Source organism: Oncorhynchus nerka, linkage group LG7, assembly GCF_034236695.1.
Source record: "Oncorhynchus nerka isolate Pitt River linkage group LG7, Oner_Uvic_2.0, whole genome shotgun sequence".
NCBI classification, from domain to species: Eukaryota; Metazoa; Chordata; class Actinopteri; order Salmoniformes; family Salmonidae; genus Oncorhynchus; species Oncorhynchus nerka.
The window spans coordinates 79,048,143-79,070,513 of NC_088402.1; the positions used below are offsets into that span (position 1 = coordinate 79,048,143).

The 22,371-nt window shown below is 42.2% G+C and overlaps 2 long non-coding RNA genes across 2 annotated transcripts; one reads left to right on the plus strand and one right to left on the minus strand.

The window, feature by feature from the left end:
• The first annotated feature begins 254 nt into the window (after window positions 1–254).
• On the plus strand, window positions 255–20,747 carry LOC135572576 (uncharacterized). The gene is made up of 2 exons (XR_010464417.1): window positions 255–328; window positions 19,418–20,747. It is a non-coding gene; the product is annotated as an uncharacterized LOC135572576 (long non-coding RNA).
• Window positions 2,387–10,129, minus strand: LOC135572577 (uncharacterized). Its single transcript, XR_010464418.1, has 2 exons — window positions 6,073–10,129; window positions 2,387–5,943 (listed from the first exon to the last, which is right to left on the minus strand). It is a non-coding gene; the product is annotated as an uncharacterized LOC135572577 (long non-coding RNA).
• Window positions 20,748–22,371: the final 1,624 nt, after the last annotated feature.

Below are 22,371 nucleotides of genomic sequence, written 5' to 3' on the forward strand. Positions count from 1 at the left end.
TCTTATCATGCAACAAACGTGGTTTTACAGACATTACACTGAGGGGGGTGCAACTCAATATTAGGAATACGTTCCTAATGTTTAGTATATTTAGGCAATATGGTCCGAGGGGGTGTGGTGGATGTTCTTAGGCTAGATGCATTGAATATCTCCGCTAGCGCAGATGTGGGTTCTCTAACTTGACAGAGAGGTCTTTCAAACAATCGTGTATGTCACACCCACAAGTCTACACCAATCAAAACTCAAATGGGGCGGGTATCTTCTCAACTCAGGGTGTGCGGGGGAAAAAGGCGCAGTTGCTTTCGATAACTGGTTAGGTAACGACAAGGTAAACTCTTCGTTGTATCAACAAAAATGCTTTTAAAAAAGTACTTTTCTTGTCCATTACATATTTTGGTTACATCAGAGGGCAACTGTACATTGACAGCGAATACATAACTATTTTGCTACATCGAGGCTAACGAACGCTAAACAAACATGGCTACTAAAAGCTAGCTGGCTAGCAAGACAACAAAAAAGCTACAGTTCGCTGAATTTTCGGCTAAAAAAAAGAGGCGGGCCTGTTCCATGTTGCACGTGATTGGGTTTATGCAGGATCCCTCATTAAGGTCCGGAACAGTCATTCTGATTCCCATGTAAAATAGCACTTTGAGGTACAAACATAGCAGCCATTTTTAAAAAAAATGTACGGATAGAAATGCTCAATTTAAGTACATTTTTTTCCTCAGGCCTAACCATAAATTAAGGTAGTTAGCAATAAGGTTAGCAGTGTAGTTAAGGTTAGTTTTAAAATCACGTTTGAATAGAATTTGTAGAAATAGGAAGGGTTTATGACTTTGTGGCTTTGGTAACTAGCCATGACCCTGAGTGGGCGGGGAGCTTATATTCTTGTGCTTGCCTTGACTGACAGCTCTTTGAACCGCCAATGTCAAGAAACTTGGATGCAGTTAAATACATTTTCAAGAAAATCTGGTGATGCATAAAGCAACTAGAACCACATTTTAAATGGCATTTTATTATACATCTCCAATTTGGTATCTCGTGATGTGGTTCACAGCAGCAATGACATGACAACTCCCGCAGTATAGCTATATTAACCACGCCCCTCTGCAAACATGCCTTCTCTGATTGGTTACAAGGCGGTACTTATTTAAATTCAGTAAGGGAATATTACGTTACCGTTGGTGTATTAAAATGAGTGTTAGGGTGAAACACCCTATCCTCTTAATAAACCCGGCTCCTGAATCCAGGAGTTTGACATGGGGAGGGGACCAGTAACTTTATGATTTGAACTTTTATCAATGTACAGGGTTCGCACAAAGTGCTTGAGGTTCTTAAAGTACTTGGATTTGGCACTCTGAAATTCAAGTAATAGAATACCTTAAATCAGACATTTTCTCAAGTTGAATTCAAATGAGAGAATAGAAAATTATCAAATATGCTAATCCGAAAAATATTAGAAATGTATTGGTTTTACGAATACATTTCCAGGCAGACGACAGTTTCATTTTCTCACGTGTTTTGCGCACTGGCTGCCAGGCAAGCTCGCTCATTCTACCCACACTGCCACATACACCAAACCCAAACCGGCTGTGCACATGCGCCATCGTGCATACATTTATGCTGTCCCCTCACCCTGACTACACCGCTCGCGTCGCGTGCGCTGCAAAATAAATGTAGAAATCTATGTTATTCAATAGCCCTTATGCACATTCCATGATCGAACGTTCTAAACACACTTCCTATCCGTTTGGCAATTTCCGGTCAGTCTAGTTGTTATCGACGATATAACGTTACTACCACTATGTCGCAGTTTTTTACTAGGTGTCTTCAGGATTTGCCTCATATTAATATTAATGATGTACATTGAATTGTTACATCAGCCTCAGACTCCAGCTAGCAAGAATGAAAATGGGTTCACTATCATTTACATTTAAGTCATTTAGCAGACGCTCTTATCCAGAGCGACTTACAAATTGGTGCGTTCACCTTATGACATCCAGTGGAGCAGCCACTTTACAATAGTGCATCTAAATCTTTTAAGGGGGGGGGGGGTGAGAAGGATTACTTTATCCTATCCTAGGTATTCCTTAAAGAGGTGGGGTTTCAGGTGTCTCCGGAAGGTGGTGATTGACTCCGCTGTCCTGGCGTCGTGAGGGAGTTTGTTCCACCATTGGGGGGCCAGAGCAGCGAACAGTTTTGACTGGGCTGAGCGGGAACTGTACTTCCTCAGTGGGCAATATGTATATAGGAAGCTACATAGACAACTATGAAGGTGAGTACCAAGTCAGTGATATAACGTTAGCTAGCTACAATCATTAGCTAGTGTTGATAATGGGATATGTAGATAGGGTGAGTCGGTCAAGGATCGATTCAGACAAGGTGGTAAATTGTATGACAAGCGACAGTTTATTCAGAGTAAAGATATCTGGTACAACGTATACGGGCTCATTCATTTGGCTCACAAGGAACCAGCAGAAAGAAGCCCCGATAACAGATTGCAAGCATGTTATGTACAGTACAGAAAGTGGGTTGAGTCTGGAAGTCCCGGTCTTTTGGTTGGCCACAGTTGAGGTGTTGTCTTCTTGGATTGGTCCTGTTGAGCCGTCCGTCGTTCCTCCGGGTCTCGTCGTGCCGTTCTCAGTCACACAATGTTCGGCTAGGAAGGAGATTGTGTGTGTGTGCTTGTGTCTGCAAGTCAAGGCTGTGTCTCTTCCTCCCAATGTGTGGGTGTATGTCTTATCTGTGTGTCCTCGGCAGTTAGTGTGTGTATGTGTGTGTGCTGTGTGTGTGTGGGTGTGGAAGCTATCCTGTATGGGACCTAACATGTTTCACTGTGAAAATACGTTGTCTCAGTTATAGCAATGTAATAGCAGTAAGCTGGTCATTTGCATAAGAAATAGCACTTCCTTACAAATCCCTCTCTTCACGTCTCCCCAGAGACGTGACACAACCTAACTAGATCCAGACACAAAAAGAAAACTTTTCCCAGAAGGAAAAGTTTTGTGATTCCCTCTCTTCACATCTCCTAAGAGATGTGACATAAACTAGGCAAGTCAGGCGGAATGGTCCACATGCCCCTTCTTCCCAATTCAGAAGAGGCACGACATAGAATGGAGAAGCTCAAAAAGCAGTAAAAGCAACGGGATCCCCCTCCCAACTCATTGAACAGTTCCTGTCTTCATGCTACTTTTCCATCATGAGAAAGGCCCATGGCCTTGAAACTTTGAACAATGTTTCAAGTCAGCTATGTTGCATAACACATACATACATCCACACAAGGCAACAGCAGATAATATTCAATCATATATATGGTAATGGCTATAATGTAAAATACAGGATCCCCCAAGGGTGTGAACAAAAATTCAGCAATGAATCATATAACAGTTACAAAGTTTAAAATACCTTCATGTCCTCCATTCGATCCCACTATGTACTAGATTGGCTACCAGCCACCTAGGAACTTACAACCCTCATGTCAAAAGAGAACAACAGCTCATTCAAAAACAGAACAAAAGAAAATGGTGTGCAATTTAAGTCCCCCTTTTGACACCCGCTAGGGTGTCACTCATTATCCTTTATTTCAGCAGTCCCAACATAGTAATATGTTAATAGCATTTCAAGAAAATACTAAAAAGTTTATTATTAATAAAATATAATTATTATTATTTATTTATTTTTTAATATTTTTTTTACAGAAAATAAAAATCAACCAAGAAAAAATAAAAATCAAGTGATATATGCTTATGTCTCCCCCTGTTGACAAAAACAGGATAAGACTTTATTGTTTATTGACATGTAAGATGTAGGATAAAACTTTGGTCATGGAAAACAGAGTAAAGAATTATTATAAACCATCTGGTCCTCTCAGCTACTCCTATCCTGTACCAGGTGGGCTCCTTGCCACCCAGGGACTCTAAACCTTCACAACAGGGAGAACAAACATACTGGAAAGAAAACCTATCATAAAATGTATAACAAGGAACTGTGGTGGTGTAAAATGTATTCTACTACCTCACCCACAGCATACCATGTGTCATCCTCAGTCAGTCCCATCCTCCCCTGAAAGCATGCTTCAGTATCAGCATCTCCAACTGGAGCATCAAGCAAAGGCATCATGCCTGAAGCATTCACCACATCTGTAACAGACTTCTTAAAACACGGTATGATGCAAGCAGCACATCACATCAATAACAAATAATACAAGAATTAGGGTCAGAAATCCAGTAACCACCATACCAGTGTACTTACCTAACCAGGCTCCCAACTCATTTGAACAGTCAGACTCCTCCACCCCCGCCATGGTCCTCATCTTAGCAGATAGTGCATCACGCCCATTAAGGGCCTTAGATATACTACCATCTGGACTGGTATTATTAGGAATATACGTGCAACATTGTTTACCGAACATCTTGCAGACGCCCCCCTGACTGGCAAGAAGCATATCCAAGGCAAGTCTATTCTGTCTGGAAACCCCAGATGTGGCCTCAAGCTGTTCAGACATACCAGTGAGTGCATCACGGGAGTAATTCACAAAACGCTGTTGATTATAGTAGATATAATTAATCCATGCAGTCTGTCTAGCATCCACTATGGCTGGACCCATAATAGGTAGTAAGTGCCAGAGTCCATCATTCCTACCCAAGGCCTGAAACTCATGAGGAACCCCCACTGGCACTCCCAACAGGTTAGTGTGTATGTCAACTACATCCTCTGTCCATGGAGCACTACGTCTATGTCTCCCATGGGATGGAATGTTTTCAGGTCCCCTGGATACAGAACCCAACAGCTGTTCAGCAGTAACATCAACAATGGTCAGTGGAATTATCAAACTGGTCAGACCACACGTACCTTGCCATTCTCCTCTAAGAATGGGTCTCAGCACTCTTTTGGCTCCACACATCCACCACACATCAGCCAGACCACTAGTTTGGTTTAGGCCTGTAACTGGCCAAGTGGAATTAATGGTTATGTTACTACTGCAATCAGCTTCAGGCAATCTCCCATAATCAATGCCATTACCTGTACCCGTGATGCAACTGTAATTGCCCCCATATGCCTCAACACCCCAAGAGGCCCGATGAGGAGGTACTGCAGGAAACACAAGGCTCAAAGAGGAACAGAGGGTTGAATTGGGCTTAACCTGGTAAAAACTTCTCAGAATACACAACCACCCCTCTCCTTCTCCTACAGCAAATGGGTGTGTAGCCAGAACAGGTCTAGCATGACTACAAATAATGCAGTCCTTTCTTCTCAGGGTTTTAGCTGTGTACCTCATATAAGACAGCCACAAATTGTCCCTACCATCAAAACCAGTCTCAGTGCCTAATTGATCAATAGCTGAATAGTCTCTAACATTAATTACCTGAATGGTATTTTTAACACAGTGGTGGTAGGTGGCAGGTTCGGTCCAGGGGTGGTAGAGGAGTGTGTCTGGCCCTGGTTCGTCTGGGACCTCTGGTTTTGGCAGCACCTTAATAGAAAACACACCCATCATGTCTGTCCTCGTCCTTTGTAGTCCGAGGGTGTAAGTGCCTGCATCAGAGAGCTTAATAGTTTTGATGGTTAGTAGGATTTCATCACCTTTACAAAGTTCAACAGTGCTCCCAGGTTTTCCCATATCATGGAAAACCTATCCACCTTTGTGGGATCCCCTATGCTATAAGGATACCCTCTTCTCCAATCCGAAGTCGTTTATCATGTAATCTCTACTCTAACTTCCTGTCTACCCAGATCTAGGGATCTCTTATGCTTATTTTGGAACAAAATCCTCATCGTCTAAACCATGGGTCAAATTACCACTCTCCGCATACTCAAGTAGGACGTGCTGTATCAGGAATATGTCACCCACGATAAGACAGCTCAGACGAACAGCTTCCATTTGAAGCCCCACCCTTTCCCCAAGAACACATCACTTAGCAAGAGCCAGACACATCTTCACTTCTATGAACAAAAACAGGGGTGACAGGACAGGGAGGGTTACTTCATTTGAGAGATGGCCCCCGGAATTCTGTTAATTCCAGTTCTCCTCCCGAACACTGTTTATTGTTCGACAGGGACAATGTGTCTTACCCTCCCGCCGTGCGATATGAATCTGGGTAGCTCTTTCAGCTAGCTGTCACCAGGAGTCTTTGGTATGGTCCCCAAGCCTCTGGGACTGGATTGAGTGACTTCACCTGTAGTTCACCTGTAATGCATAAAATCCTGGACATACAGGCTTGGTTAACAAACAATTTCTCATATGTTTTATCTGATTATATCTTTAACTTCTATGCCCATTTGTTAGCTACATTATTTTAAAATTATTAGTTTCTTATCCAATAGGCCCCATCCTATCCTAGACCACAATTTACCCATCCCCCTTTTGATACCTGGCTCTGCCCAGGTAACAACCTTACCTACTCTAAATAATGACTTAGGTAAGATTAGTATATTATCCTTCTGTTCTGACATTATCATGTAGGAGCGCCCCTTTCATTTTCCACATGTCCAACTCTCCCCCCTGTCTCCACTCAGCAACTGCTATCTTTGCCTGTCCTGGCTCCCCTTCCAAAACCTCTCCTCTCTTCTCTCCAACCTTCAAGGTCTCTGCAGTGCGGGGGAGGGCCCCTCCGCCTGCCTTTTCCCCGATCTGTCTTGAATACCCAGCCATTAGACACACACACAACTGTGATAAACGTGCACTGTCCCTTTAACATAAAAACATCAGCCTGCAATCCCCTCTGCGGGCCTTTCATTGTTCCCCATAATGAAAACAGATTCTAATGTTAGTATACCTTAACCTCCTGTTTAATTTCAGTGGTGTTATCTGAACAATCAAACCAAAATCAATAACCGGGAAGTACTTGTGTAAATTAATTAAAAGAACAAAATAAATCTACCTTATTTCTCAGCACTTGGATAGAACACCACTCCCGTCTTACATCGACCACACCCGTCGCCCCGTACCTAGTGTATATCTTATCTATTACTCAGTGGCTCAATTAATGTTTAACGTAAGTATGTTCAGATGTTGATTATGTAATTCTACAATATTAGTATAGTTCAAACCTCATAATATAAATCTACACACAGAATTTTACGTTAATAGAGTTTAACACCTTTTCCAACAGTCATGCACACCCCCTCAATATTCTATGATATAACTCTCATCAGCAAGCCTGCGACTTTTTCAACATTCTCACCGGTACCAGCTCCAACTGAAATACCTAATGTACCACACTCGCTTGGTCCCCGACCTCATTCATACCGATATTAGTCCCCGACTGAATATCAAGCGTATTTCATGCACACGATTTGAGTCTCACAAATCTTCATTTACGCCAGTAAACTTCAATTTACACCATACACACACAAATCTTTATTCTCCCCAGCAAGCAGACCAGTAGGAGATGCAATGGCCCCGCCTTCTGTCCATTCTCTGTACAGCTTCTCACCCCGTCTCTTCCACTCCTTGCCCTCTCTGCCTTCATTTAATTCTAGAGTGGACTTCAGCATTTTCAACACCTTTTCTATTTCCAACGACATTTTATGTACACTACAATACTGTCAACAACCTATGCCTTTACTAAAACCCAAGTGGTACCCTTTCCCTACGGCTAAATCGGCCCCCAATTAGGTCTAAAGTAAGAACTCAATTATGCACTGTGGGTCCCCTAGGGTATTAAGAAGTCTAGTGTCCCCCGGATTATCACCTTTACTTCAATACCAAATGTACAAAATAAAAAATACAATCACTCCATATGACTAACGTGTCAACCGGATCATGTTTCTAGTACAACTTAATGTCTCACTCAAACTTGGTAGTTAGTGCGCCGACTTCACTACCCAATGTACTTCACACACACCTATGCTTTGTTTGGACCTTAGAGAGACCCTTTCCCAAAGGCTAAATCGGTCTCAAGTCCGAGTAATCAATTTAAATATCCGTCATTCACACTTGGCCCTGCCTAGTACATCACGTTCGCATCATATGGCTTTCTATTCGCACTTTGGTGATCACTCGTTACCCACCACTCATACATGTAGTCCCAGACTATCCAGTCACACTTTTATAATCAACTAGAATGAATCATACATGTAGTCCCAGACTATCCATTCAAGCTTTGGTGGTCACCCGTTACCCACCATTCATACATGTAGTAAGTGTTCTCTGTTACCACCTACCAGCCAGGCATACTAGTACATCCCATACACAATGCACCATTAAGTATGGTTGATCAATAATAAAATTGCAGTTGCCAATGGAGATATTACTTTCTCAACTATTTTCCAATCTCACACATCATAATAGTTTAAATTTGGTAACTTACATCAAACAGGTGTCTCACAAAACTAAATTTGGATAACTCCAATGTGCAGAACTTTAGTTTTTCACAACAGGTGTCTGCTTACCCTTTTTAGTTGACCGGTCAGGATTTGTGAGACACACCGTCCGACGACAGTACTGGCCAATCGGCTGGCACACCAATGTCCAGCGATGTCCTTTTATCAGATCACGTCGGGGTCACCATTTGTCATGTATTGTATGTTTTAGTAAATATATATGTATATTTTGACCAATTGAAATATATATTCAGACTATCTGAGTATACTTAGCCCGTCACTGGTAAATACCCGTGATGAATTCCTGGAGCCACGTACTCTGCCTTATCTCAGAGCTGCTCCCTCGCACACTCAGAATTTTATATGCGTTGTTTAATTTACACGGCGTTGTGGAATGCGCAACCAATAGATTATATGGCAACACAACTAAAACATCGTTTAAACATTCACTCGATATAGTCGACACATCTAAAACATTTTCTAAGCATTCGTTCAATTTATCATTCAGTAGACACTTAACACTTATGCACATACATTTGAGAATTCTCGAACACCCCGAACCTATTCCTTACCGATCTCTGTCGGACCGGTCTCAGCCGGACTTATTGAATGGTTACACTTATCACAGCACAATTTAAGTCTATTCCTTACCGATCTCAGTCGGACCGGTCTCAGCCGGACTTATTGAATAGACTTATCACTTATTAATTATATCCCTTACCGATCTCAGTCGGACCTGTCACAGCAGGACTTATTGAATAGAATCATAATTCTATCCCTTACCGATCTGTCGGACCTGTCACAGCAGGACTTATTGAATAGAATTATCACTTATTAATTCTATCCCTTACCGATCTCAGTCGGACCTGTCACAGCAGGACTTATTGAATAGAATTATCACTTATTAATTCTATCCCTTACCGATCTCAGTCGGACCTGTCACAGCAGAACTTATTGAATAGAATTATAATTCTATCCCTTACCGATCTCAGTCGGACCTGTCACAGCAGGACTTATTGAATAGAATTACGACCACATATGTTTACTTCACTGTCATTCTCATGTCATTTATGCATATAAATTTAAACAAGAATTCATACTCACACCCGGTAATACTGATCAAATTTGGATAGACTATGCGACAATATGCAAAGTTTGATTTAACAGGTTTTGCTTACCTTGTTTATGGTCAACCTTGTGATCAGTTTACCGAGTTGAGCAGAATTGTTGTCCTCCCCCGAATGTCTTCACCTGTCCTCCGCGAACCGTCCTTCCACCAACTCGCCCCCTCACACCCACATCAACCACTCTGGACTGGGTCGTTAGTTAACCATCACTCTGCTACCAAGTTTCTGTTGATAATGGGATATGTAGATAGGGTGAGTCGGTCAAGGATCGATTCAGACAAGGTGGTAAATTGTATGACAAGCGACAGTTTATTCAGAGTAAAGATATCTGGTACAACGTATACGGGCTCATTCATTTGGCTCACAAGGAACCAGCAGAAAGAAGCCCCGATAACAGATTGCAAGCATGTTATGTACAGTACAGAAAGTGGGTTGAGTCTGGAAGTCCCGGTCTTTTGGTTGGCCACAGTTGAGGTGTTGTCTTCTTGGATTGGTCCTGTTGAGCCGTCCGTCGTTCCTCCGGGTCTCGTCGTGCCGTTCTCAGTCACACAATGTTCGGCTAGGAAGGAGATTGTGTGTGTGTGCTTGTGTCTGCAAGTCAAGGCTGTGTCTCTTCCTCCCAATGTGTGGGTGTATGTCTTATCTGTGTGTCCTCGGCAGTTAGTGTGTGTATGTGTGTGTGCGGGTGTGGAAGCTATCCTGTATGGGACCTAACATGTTTCACTGTGAAAATACGTTGTCTCAGTTATAGCAATGTAATAGCAGTAAGCTGGTCATTTGCATAAGAAATAGCACTTCCTTACACTAGCTAATTTAACTATTAACTGTAGCTAGCTAGTTACTTGGTAAAATGACGTAAGTTTGACAATCTACCTGAGAATGTGTATATTTTCGTTAGCTTGGTTAAGTTATGCTTGCTAACTACATTTACTAGCTTAAAATAATTGTTATTCATGTCTTCTACACAGTATCTAACAAAGATACATTGACAGGGGAGATCACCGTGAGGGCTGCCTGCCACAGGTCCATGAGGAAGAGTGAGAAGCTGCACAGCATGAGAGTAGGGAAAGGTTATAGATAGCTTCTAGGGACCTTGTTAAACATCTCCTGTGAGACACTGTCATCATGGTCAAAATGTGTTGGAGACGGTGTCAACGTTTAATCTTATCAGTAGATCGATTTTAATGATGAGTCCCAATTCCAATTTAGAATTGCCCATTTAACAGGTTATTTGGTAAATCAAATGTATTTATATAGCCCTTCTTACATCAGCTAATATATCAAAGTGCTGTACAGAAACCCAGCCTAAAACCCCAAACAGCAAGCAATGCAGGTGTAGAAGCACTGTGGCGAGGAAAAACTCCCTAGAAAGGCCAAAACCTAGGAAGAAACCTAGAGAGGAACTAGGCTATGAGGGGTGTCCAGTCCTCTTCTGGCTGTGCCGGGTGGAGATAACAGAACATGGCCAAGATGTTCTATTGTTCATAAATGACCAGCATGGTCAAATAATAATAATCACAGTAGTTGTCGAGGATGCAACAGGAGTAAATGTCAGTTGGCTTTTCATAGCCGATCATTAAGATTATCTCTACCGCTCCTGCTGTCTCTAGAGAGTTGAAAACAGCAGGTCTGGGACAGGTAGCACATCCGGTGAACAGGTCAGGGTTCCATAGCCGCAGGCAGAACAGTTGAAACTGGAGCAGCAGCACGGCCAGGTGGACTGGGGACAGCAAGGAGTCATCATGCCAGGTAGTCCTGAGGCATGGTCCTAGGGCTCAGGTCCTCCGAGAGAAAGAAAGAGAGAATTAGAGAGAGCATACTTAAATTCACATAGGACACCGGATAAGACAGGTGAAGTACTCCAGATATAACAAACTAACCCTAGCCCCCAGACACAAACTACTGCAGCATAAATACTGGAGGCTGAGACAGGAGGGGTCAGGAGACACTGTGGCCCCATCCGATGATACCCCCAGACAGGGCAAACAGGAAGGATATAACCCCACCCACTTTGCCAAAGCACAGCCCCCACACCACTAGAGGGATATCTTCAACCACCAACTTACCATCCTCAGACAAGGCAGAGTATAGCCCACAAAGATCTCCGCCACGGCACAACCCAAGGGGGGGCGCCAACCCAGACAGGAAGATCACGTCAGTGACTCAACCCACTCAAATGACTCACCCCTCCTAGGGACAGCATGAAAGAGCACCAGTAAGCCAGTGATTTCAGCCCCTGTAATAGGGTTAGAGGCAGAGAATCCCATTGGAGAGAGGGGAACCGGCCAGGCAGAGACAGCAAGGGCGGTTCGTTGCTCCAGAGTCTTTCCGTTCACCTTCACACTCCTGGGCCAGACTACACTCAATCATAGGACCCACTGAAGAGCTGAGTCTTCAGTAAAGACTTAAAGGTTGAGGCCGAGTCTGCGTCTCTCACATGGGTAGGCAGACCATTCCAATAAAATGGAGCTCTATAGGAGAAAGCCCTGCCTCCAGCTGTTTGCTTAGAAATTCTAGGGACAATTAGGAGGCCTGCGTCTTGTGACTGTAGCGTACATGTAGGTATGTACGGCAGGACCAAATCAGAAAGATGGGTAGGAACAAGCCCATGTAATGCTTTGTAGGTTAGCAGTAAAACCTTGAAATCAGCCCTTGCCTTAACAGGAAGCCAGTGTAGGGAGGCTAGCACTGGAGTAATATGATCACATTTTTCAGTCCGGATTCTAGCAGCCGTATTTAGCACTAACTGAAGTTTATTTAGTGCTTTATCCGGGTAGCCTGAAAGTAGAGCATTGCAGTAGTCTAACCTAGAAGTAACAATCATGGATTCATTTTTCTGCATCATTTCTGGACAGAAAGCTTCTGATTTTTGCAATGTTACGTAGATGGAAAAAAGCTGTCCTTGAAACAGTCTTGATATGTTGGTCAAAAGAGAGATCAGGGTCCAGAGTAACGCCATCAAGATTAATTGTCAGATTCAACAGAAGATCTCTTTGTTTCTTGGGACCTAGAACAAGCATCTCTGTTTCTTCCGAGTTTAAAAGTAGAAAGTTTGCAGCCATCCACTTCCTTATGTATGAAACACAGGCTTCTAGCGAGGGCAATTTTGGGGCTTCACTATGTTTCATTGCAATGTACAGCTGTGTGTCATCCGCATAGCAGTAAAAGTTAACATTATGTTTTCGAATTACATCCCCAAGAGGTAAAATATATATTGAAAACAATTGTGGTCCTAAAACGGAACCTTGAGGAACACCGGAATTTACAGTTGATTTGTCAGAGGACAAACCATCCACAGAGACAAACTGATATCTTTCCGACAGATAAGATCTAAACCAGGCCAGAACTTGTCCATGTAGACCAATTTGGGTTTCCAATCTCTCCAAAATAATGTGGTGATCGATGGTATCAAAAGCAGCACTAAAGATCTGTTGATGCAGTGTTTGGTAGTTTTGTTACTGAAACACAATGTATTCCTGTATAGTTAAATGAGCCCTTAGTTAAGAAGAATAGACACTACTATATTTTTAATGTTATTCATTCTCACTTCAGTCTTTCATCACACTTATCTTCAGAGATGGTGTTAAAGCACTCTGTACCAGTGATAGTGGTTCAAAGCCACTGCTCCTGTGTTGCAGGAAGTGTTATGTGTATGCAGACCATGGAGATGAAGAGGGGGCTAGCCATGGAGCCAGTGGCTGTACAGGAGTACTGCACACTGAAGAATGTTAATTTCTTTCCGTGTGGCTTCGTAGTGCACCCAAATGCTCCGTGGTTAGGATCCTCTCCAGATGGAATCATATTTGATCCCAGTGTAAGACCACACTTTGGACTCTTAGAGGTCAAGTGCCCAAATGTACCAAGTTATGTTGACTGCCCTTACCTGAAGATACAGAATGGAGAGCTGAAGTTGAGATCTTATGCTTACTACTGGCAGGTGCAAGGTCAAATCCTTCTCACAGGTTGTAGCTGGTGTGACTTTGTCAGCTGTGCACAGGAGGACATCCTAGTTGAAAGGATATATTAAGATCTACAGGTTTCAAAAACTATAAGAGAGAAGGTTGACCATTTATTTTTACCACTACTTGCAGAAGTGTCTCTCGCACCTGAATAGATCCCATGCATGGGTGCCAAATTGAGTGGTTTTATGAAAAATAAGTATTGATGTTCTTGTGAAGAAATCTACAGTAGAATAGATTTGTTTAAAAAATGTTCAACAGTTCAGTTAATCAATTACACATCTTCAACATCGTATTCAATCTTGCATTCTGGTTATTCTGTGTTTACCTGATTTCTTCCCCCCACCCCTGTTACTCATTGCCTAATTAAAGCCAATACAAGCTCCACACAAACTGATATTCACAACAACACAAATGATTGATTACATGTCATAGATAAACAAATTATTATTTTTCTGCTATAATATAAACACGTACATTTACACTGGCTTGGCCCATGCTCTGACCAAAGGTCCGTTTTGATAGTTGACCAACAGGCACGCCACTGCAAATAATTGGTTGATGCTGCCTGAGATGGTCAGGGGGATGACTGTGTCAAACAGCTTGTGCTCCTTTACTCTGGGGATCATTCTTTCAACATGCACTCTCAGCCTGGCAATGGATTGGGTCTCCCTAACCTCATGCGCTGGCATCTGTGTGCGTCTTGACAGAAAGGCTGGCCGGTAGACCTTGCACGGAACAATGTAATCTACGAGAAATCCCTTATCCACCATAATGGCCATGTCAGGAGTGAGTAAGGAAATAATTCCAGACTGCTTGAAGATCTCCTCGTCACTCATAGATTCAGCATACAACGATGACACAAAAGTGACAGCTCCATGTGGTGACATTCCCAACATGCCCTTAAAGGTACAGTGTGACTTGTAGGAAGAAAACACCTCACTCTGCAGTAGTAGTGAAGATGGTGTCTGGCAGCGGAGTTCAGTGCAGTCGATCACTATCTGGGTGTCTGGATAGTCCTTGAACTCAGGTGGCAGGTGGGCTTTTACGGTTTTCTTGGGGATCCATATCCGTGCTCATCCAAGCAGACAGTAGAGGAAGTTGGCCCAAGAGATGATAATCCGGCTCACTGTCAATTGGTGGATGCTGAACCGATGGGCTAAATCCTTCTGCTTCAGACCCAGCGACAGATAAACAAGAAGAACTCGTCGATTGATGCGACAGATAAACAAGAAGAACTCGTCGATTGATGGCAGTGTCTGAACTTAAAGAAACCCATTTTAGTACAATAGTCCTTATATTCGGTCCATAACAAAAAGTAAATCATGTTTAACAATTACAGTAAGAACAAATAATATACTCAAGTATTTAATGAAGTTGTCCCTTACCGGTTTTCTTCGAGTAACACTTGTTTCAGATGAATTGGTGCTTGTGACTCTTATAAACTTGGTCTCTGCTGCCCGCTCAATCAAGTGCCAGAAGGCCATCAGGTGGGTGTAGCTTGCAAATCTAAAGATGGACCCAGAGTATTTGAATACCAAAAAAGCTCATTACTGTTATTGCCCATCTTCTCTAAGCACTAGACATGACCTAGCTGCTATTGTAGCCTCGTTTCTTGTTACTGCAATTCGTACTGTAATTCACAGCAGCTATCAACACAGCAGTGAATTTGTTTTAAATGTTCTGTTATTTAACATGGAAAGTGCACGAAGAACCAAATCTTATTTGAAGTAACGACCTGGGAGCATTTTTGGGGGTTAACTGAAAACTAATATAAAGACAATATACATTCAATGTGCCTACTTAGGCTAAGATATGCTAGCCTAGTTTCAAATAACAATGAACATGTACTTAAAGGTAAGATGGACTTTGGGATAATAATACTAATAATTAATAGTAAATAATAAACAATAGTAATGCTGGATAATAATAAACCATTACTGTACCGTGTAAAAACGTATATTCGTCAGAACCAGCAAATCGCTGTAGACCAAAGCCGCGTTGGGTGGTCAGTTTCTCCAGCTTGGCTCGAAGCTCCTCAATTTCTCTTGTCCAGGGCTGCGGGTTCAGGGACTGCACAGTAATCATGGGTCTGGACCCCATCAGAGACGGCACAGTCCATAGGCAGCGCACCTTGTTCTTCATGCCCCTCAGTCGGAGCAGGAGGTTTCTGTCTTCTTTCCCAAACACCAGGTCTCTTTTTAAATGTGCCTGTTCCACGCGAAGACAGTAGGAACAACACCCTTTTTTAGGTATTGCCCCCCCCCCCCAATTTTTCCCTCAACTAAGTCACTTTCGACAAAATGTGTTCTACACACCTTTGTGTGTTTGGTGACCGTAAAGTTGTCAAAACGTACTGCCACCAACCACCTTTTTCTGAGCTCTACATTGACCGGGAAACAATGGAAGCTCACAATACCATTACATTTGGAAGAAACTGAACACAGAGGCACTGAACAATGTTCATTAGCACCTCCTTTGCGGGGCTGTAATTTAAACGTAGTCATTGCGAACGATTTCAGTCATAAATGCATTGACGATAGCTAGTAAGCTAATGATAAAAACAATAGCAGAACTCGCTCCGGAAGTCAACAACCCGGTCAGAAGTAAATTAGAACGTTGGAGGCGGTATAATGCATAGAGCCTATTATTGCACACATACTGCTCGTGCGCGTCAATGAGCGTCTGCGTTGCCAAGGACTAAAATAGAAGTCCTTTCTATTTCTGACGCAGATCGCGCTGCAAGTCCTGCCTCTCCCATCTCCTCATTGGTTTATAGAAGCAGGTACCCAAGTGCCATCTCCTCATTGGTTATACCCATGTGGGGGATTGAAAGATGAACTGTGTTGCAGGTCGTGGTGGTAATACTATTAGTTTAGATGCCAATCACCATATAAGTTCAAAGATGAAAAAGCCTGGAAGGAGGAGAGATGACTAGAAACGATTTGGTTGACTGTTTTATGTGTGGATTAATTGTCGTATTAGAGGACCTTGTGCATTTCAGGTCAAATAACAACTCAATGTTTATATCCCAGGACAAATTAGCTAGCAACAGCAAGCTAGCTAAATAGGACAAATTAGCTAGGAAGTGCAAGCTAACTAGCTAAATTGCCATAAATGTGTCATGCTTTTCGACCTGTCCCCAAATGAATGTAATTGGTTCAGTTTGTTTTTATATTTTAACCTGCATGTTGTGATCGTGTTTGGTGTAGGGGGACAAAATAAATGTATGCACGATGGCGCACGTGCACAGCTGGTGTGGGTTCAGTGTTAGCCAGGCAGGTACAGAACTGACTGATTAGGCGCCTCCAAACATCACATTGTTAGCTAAAATGCAGGGCAAATGCAGATTCAGTTCTGCCTTGCAGGATATTGATGTTTAGGAATGGCTTTGCCAGACCCATCCTGCGACGTAGTGGAGGGTAAATAGCGTTTGCGCTATTTTTTTAATAATCCTGTTTAGCTCAGTTGGTACAGCATGGCGCTTGCAATGCCAGGGTTGTGGGTTCGATTTCCACTGGGCACCAGTACTAAAATGTATGCAGTCACTACTGTACATCACTCTGGAGAAGAGTGTCTGCTAAATGACTAAAATGTACATTTGTGAAATGGCATTTACTCGCCTTTTTTATTTTAATTATCGTTTATCCACATATTATTGCCTTCCCAGTGTTGATCAATGCTCAGAAGGCTTCTTGATCTGAGTTCTAATCTCGCCTACCTATGCGAGTAGACCATGACATAGGCCAAGAGGTGAAACAAACTACTTCAAACCAGACTTTTAGTGGCAAATGGTAGAGACGCTGCTGACAGTGGGAATTTTTTTCACATCCCTCAACTCCTGCCATGACAACAGACATCCCCCAAACAAAACCCCCCTGACTCTTGGAGAATGAGTATACAACTGGTAAATAGTCGCTGATATTTCAATCAGATGTCTAGCTAGCTAGGTAGCTCAAGGGCTGTATCACAACCGGCCGTGATGGGGAGTCCCATAGGGCGGCGCACAATTGGCCCAGCGTCATCCGGGTTTGGTTGGGGTAGGCCGTCACTGTAAATAAGAATTTGTTTTTCACTGACTTACATAGTTAGTCGGAAGTTTACATACACCTTAGCCAAATACATTAAACTCAGTTTTTCACAATTCCTGACAATTAATCCTAGTAAAAAATCCCTTAATTAGGTCAGTTAGGATCACCACTTTATTTTAAGAATGTGAAATGTAAGAATGATTGAGGGATTTTATTTCAGCTCTTATTTCTTTCATCACAATCCCAGTGGGTCAGAAGTTTAAATACACTCAATTAGTATTTGGTAGCATTGCCTTTAAATTTGGGTCAAATGTTTCAGGTAGCCTTCCACAAGCTTCCCACAATAAGTTGGGTGAATTTTGGCCCATTCCGCCTGATGTAACTGAGTCAGGTTTGTAGGCCTCCTTGCTCGCACACGTTTTTTCAGTTCTGCCCACAATGTTTTTTTATAGGATTGAGGTCAGGGCTTTGTGATAGCCATTCCAATACCTTGACTTTGTTGTCCTTAAGCCATTTTGCCCCATTTTGCCACCCCCTTGCATCATGGTTGGGATGGTGTTCTTCGGCTTGCAAGTCTCCCCCTTTTTCCTCCAAACATAACGATGGTCATTATGGCCAAACCATTCTATTTTTGGTTCATCCCAGAGGACATTTCTCCAAAATGTATGATCTTTGTCTCCATGTGCAGTTGCAAACCGTAGTTTGGCTTTTTTTTATGGCGGTTTTGGAGCAGTGGCTTCTTCCTCGCTGAGTGGCTTTTCAGGTTATGTCGATGTAGGACTCGTTTTACTGTGGATATACAGTGGGGCAAAAAAGTATTTAGTCAGCCACCAATTGTGCAAGTTCTCCCACTTAAAAAGATGAGAGTCCTGTAATTTTCATCATAGGTACACTTCAACTATGACAGACAAAATGAGAAAAAAAATCCAGAAAATCACATTGTAGGATTTTTTATGAATTTATTTGCAAATTATGGTGGAAAATAAGTATTTCCTCCAGCATCTTCACGAGGTCCTTTGCTGTTATTCTGCGATTGATTTGCACTGTTCGCACCAAAGTACGTTCATCTCTAGGACACAGAACGCGCCTTTCTCCTGAGCGGTAAGATGGCTGCGTGGTCCCATGGTGTTTGTACTTGCATACTATTGTTTGTACAGATGAACATGGTGCCTTCAGGCATTTGGAAATTGCTCCCAAGGATGAACCAGACTTGTGGAGGTCTACAATTTTTTTTTCTGAGGTCTTGGCTGATTTATTTTGATTTTTCCATGATGTCAAGCAAAGAGGCACTGAGTTTGAAGGTAGGCCTTGAAATACATCCACAGGTACACCTCCAATTGACTCAGATGATGTCAATTAGCCTATCAGAAGCTTCTAAAGTTGGTATTTTATTGTTTAAAAAAAGTGTTTATTTATAAAGTATTTTCTTTAATGCATTGTTGGTTAAGGGCTTGTAAGTAAAGCACTTCACTGTAAGGTCTACACGTGTATTCAGCGCATGTGACATAACGTTTGATTTGATGTTTTGTTTTGAGGTGTTTCGACTGATTTCACTTCTATGCTAGCTAACTTACTAACAATTTATTTGAGAGATGGGTGCTCATTGTGCAAATGTATATATGTTTTCAATAAACATTTGGAGACTAAATATAGTTTGTTAACAATCTAAGCCAACCCTGTGTGTTTTGCCCCAATGTTCCGCATGCATCGGTTTTGTTGTTAAATAACCAACCTGTCTATAGCACCGTTAAACCACTCTGCTTGACCTTCCATGTACAATACAGTGCCAGTAGAGGGCACAGTGTGATATTTTGCTGCAGACTGCACAGATAGTTTGCCATATTTCGTGAATAACTTGTTAGCAAATGCATGTGAAACCTCTGTTCAATATGTATTTTGTGTTCAACTTGAAGCTGAAGTTTTTGTTTGAAGATTTTAATATTTTTTGCCCTGTTATTGTGTGTTCTCTCTACAGGTCCGTACAGTGAGATCCAACCAGAGGTGTGTCTTCTACGTGGAGGGGACCCGCTGCTCTAACCATTTTATCCCAATGACACGACACTGCATCTCTCGTATCCGTCATAGTGTGATCTATGATCCATCATGGGTTGATTTTAAAATGTGCACGAGTACAATAACTTACATGGACTTATGTAAGTTATTAATGCTCTTTGTGGCAAAACCTACAACATAAGCTTGGATGTTGCCATGTTAACCAGCCAGCCTCGCTACTTCTTGGACATTTGTGCCCTTCAAATTCTTACATGTGCTTGAACTGAAGAAGATGCACCTGCATTTTCACACTCCCTCTTATTGTAAATGTGGCCTTAAATCAAGTCTGGCAGCTTGTTGTAGCTGTCCAGATCCAAACCAGGGCAACATTAACCTCTTCCCATGGTCTGTTGGTTTTCCCCCATTCTAGCAAAGGGGATAGTTAATTCAGTTGGAAGGAACAAACACCTCCTTTTCTCCTTAACAAATTATAATATCATTATTTCAAGCAGATGCATACATCCAACACTGTTTTCAAACGTAACCTGCTTACAGCTCATTTAGAAAGTATTCATACCACTTGACTTTTTCCACATTTTATTACGTTACAGCCTTATTCTAAAATTGATTAAATAGTTTTTTTCCCCTCAATCGATTGGATTCAAATCCGGGCTCTGGCTGGGCCACTCAAGGATATTCAGAGACTTGTCCCGAAGTCACTCCTGTGTTGTCTTGGCTGTGTACTTAGGATTGTTGTCCTGTTGGAAGGTGAACCTTCACCCCAGTCTGAGGTCCTTAGCACTCTGGAGTAGGTTTTCATCAAGGATCTTTCTGTACTTTGCTCTGCTCATCTTTCCCTCGATCCTGACTAGTCTCAGTCCCTGCTGCTGTAAAATATCTTGGTGGTTCCAAACTCCTTCCAATTAAGAATGATTGAGGCCATGGTGTTCTTGTGGACCTTCAATGCTGCAGACATTTTTTGGTACCCTTCCCCAGATCTGTGCCTCGACACAATCCTGTCTTGGAGCTCTATGGACAATTTCTTCGACCTCATGGCTTGGTTTTTTTCCTTGACATGCACTGTCAACTGTCGGACGTTATATAGACAGGTGTGTGCCTTTCCAAATCATGTCCAGTTAATTGTATTTACCACAGGTGGACTCCAATCAAGTTGTAGAAACATCAAGGATGATCAATGGAAACAGGATGCACCTGAGCTCATTTTCGAGACTCATAGCAAAGGGTCTGAACACTTATGTAAATAAAGTATTTCTGTATTGTATTTTTTAAATAAATTTGCTAAAATATCTAAACCCGTTTTCGCTTTGTCACTATGGGGTATTGTGTGTAGATTGATGAGACAACAGTAGTTTAATCAACTTTAGAATAAGGCTGTAATGTAACAAAATGTGTGGAAAAGTCAAGGGGTCTGAATACTTTCTGAATGCACTGTATAGTCACCAAGAGTAAGCTGAACATAATGACTGATGTAGCAAGTGATTCAGCTGTTGATTTAGCATGTTTTTCCAAGAATCAATAAACCCTGATTTAATTCAAAGTAAAGCTATTGTAAATGAGGTACAGAGTATCGTTGTACAAAACCAATCAACCTTGTAAATCATTTGCACCTTCCCGCTTTTCATACAAGTACCCAAATACTGTTATTGTAGTGAGCTTGTGTGACGTAACGCTGGTAATCGCTGCATAAGTCTAATTCATAGTGTAATTATATTAAGTTTATTGGTATGTGGTAATTGTAGTAACCCTGATAATCTCCATGTTATGTGTTACTAACTGGGAGATGTTTGTTTCTGTTTAACTTCTTAATGCCATATGCATCTATGGAAATGCAATAACATCCTATAGACTTAATATCCTAGATCTAATAGTCACGGTCTGATGGTGTTTTCCACAAAGATGCAATCTAATACTTTATTTAATTACGTGTTTATCCTTGACCATAAGACTAAGACATCTACAAGGACAGTAACCAGGTACTGTTTAACATGTGTCCGGGGCTAAAAGATGTTCTGTGTGATAGGCCGGTCCACATGGGCCAGTCTGAGGAGCCTCGCTGCCCCCTGCATCTCTGCCTGCCGCCCCCCATGTACCAGCCTGAACAGCAGACAGCCCTGGCCCCAGAGCAGCTAGATGCAGTACTGCCCAGTAACATGTACCTGAGTGCTGCAGCGTTACAGCCCACGGAGAGCCTGCCGCTAGAGCTCAGCGACGTACGTAAAGTCTGACTCCCACCAAGTTTCCTGCTCTTACGATATATCCATAATATAATGATTAACCCATGGCTAATATACCCAGATTTTTTTTCCAACTGATTTTCACCCCAAATATTAATTTACACTCTCCCTAATCAAGTCTGGCAGCTTGTTATAGCTGTTCAGATCCAAACCGGGACAACGTTAACCTCTTCCCATGGTCTGCTGGTTTTCCCCCTTATTAACAAAGGGGATAGTCAATTCAGTTGGAAGGAATAAACGCCTCTATTCCTCAAATGTTCACCCCCAAACTGTCTAAAATGTTGCGTGTTTTGACTCCCATGTTTTAAGTGTTATATACTCTGGTGGGGAATGCGCATGAGTGCAACTGCACTGAAAATGCAAACCTCTGCTCAAAGCTACTTCCTGCCTTTGCAACACAGCTGTCTAACGTGCAGACCACACTGCGAGCGTTGAATAACATGTATGTGTACATTCTGTTTTACAATTTTATCCAAACTGCTTGCCCGCATCAATTAGCATCTGCGTAGCCAGGCACTAATATATTACTTGGTTCTATTTTTTATATTTGTGCGCTGCAAGTTCGTCCTCTCCCATCTCCTCATTGGGTTTTAGGAGCATATACCCGCGTGGGGGATTCAAAGATGAACTGAGGTCCACATTCAAGTCCAGTTGGTGGTGGTAATGCACCTTTTAAAGTTAG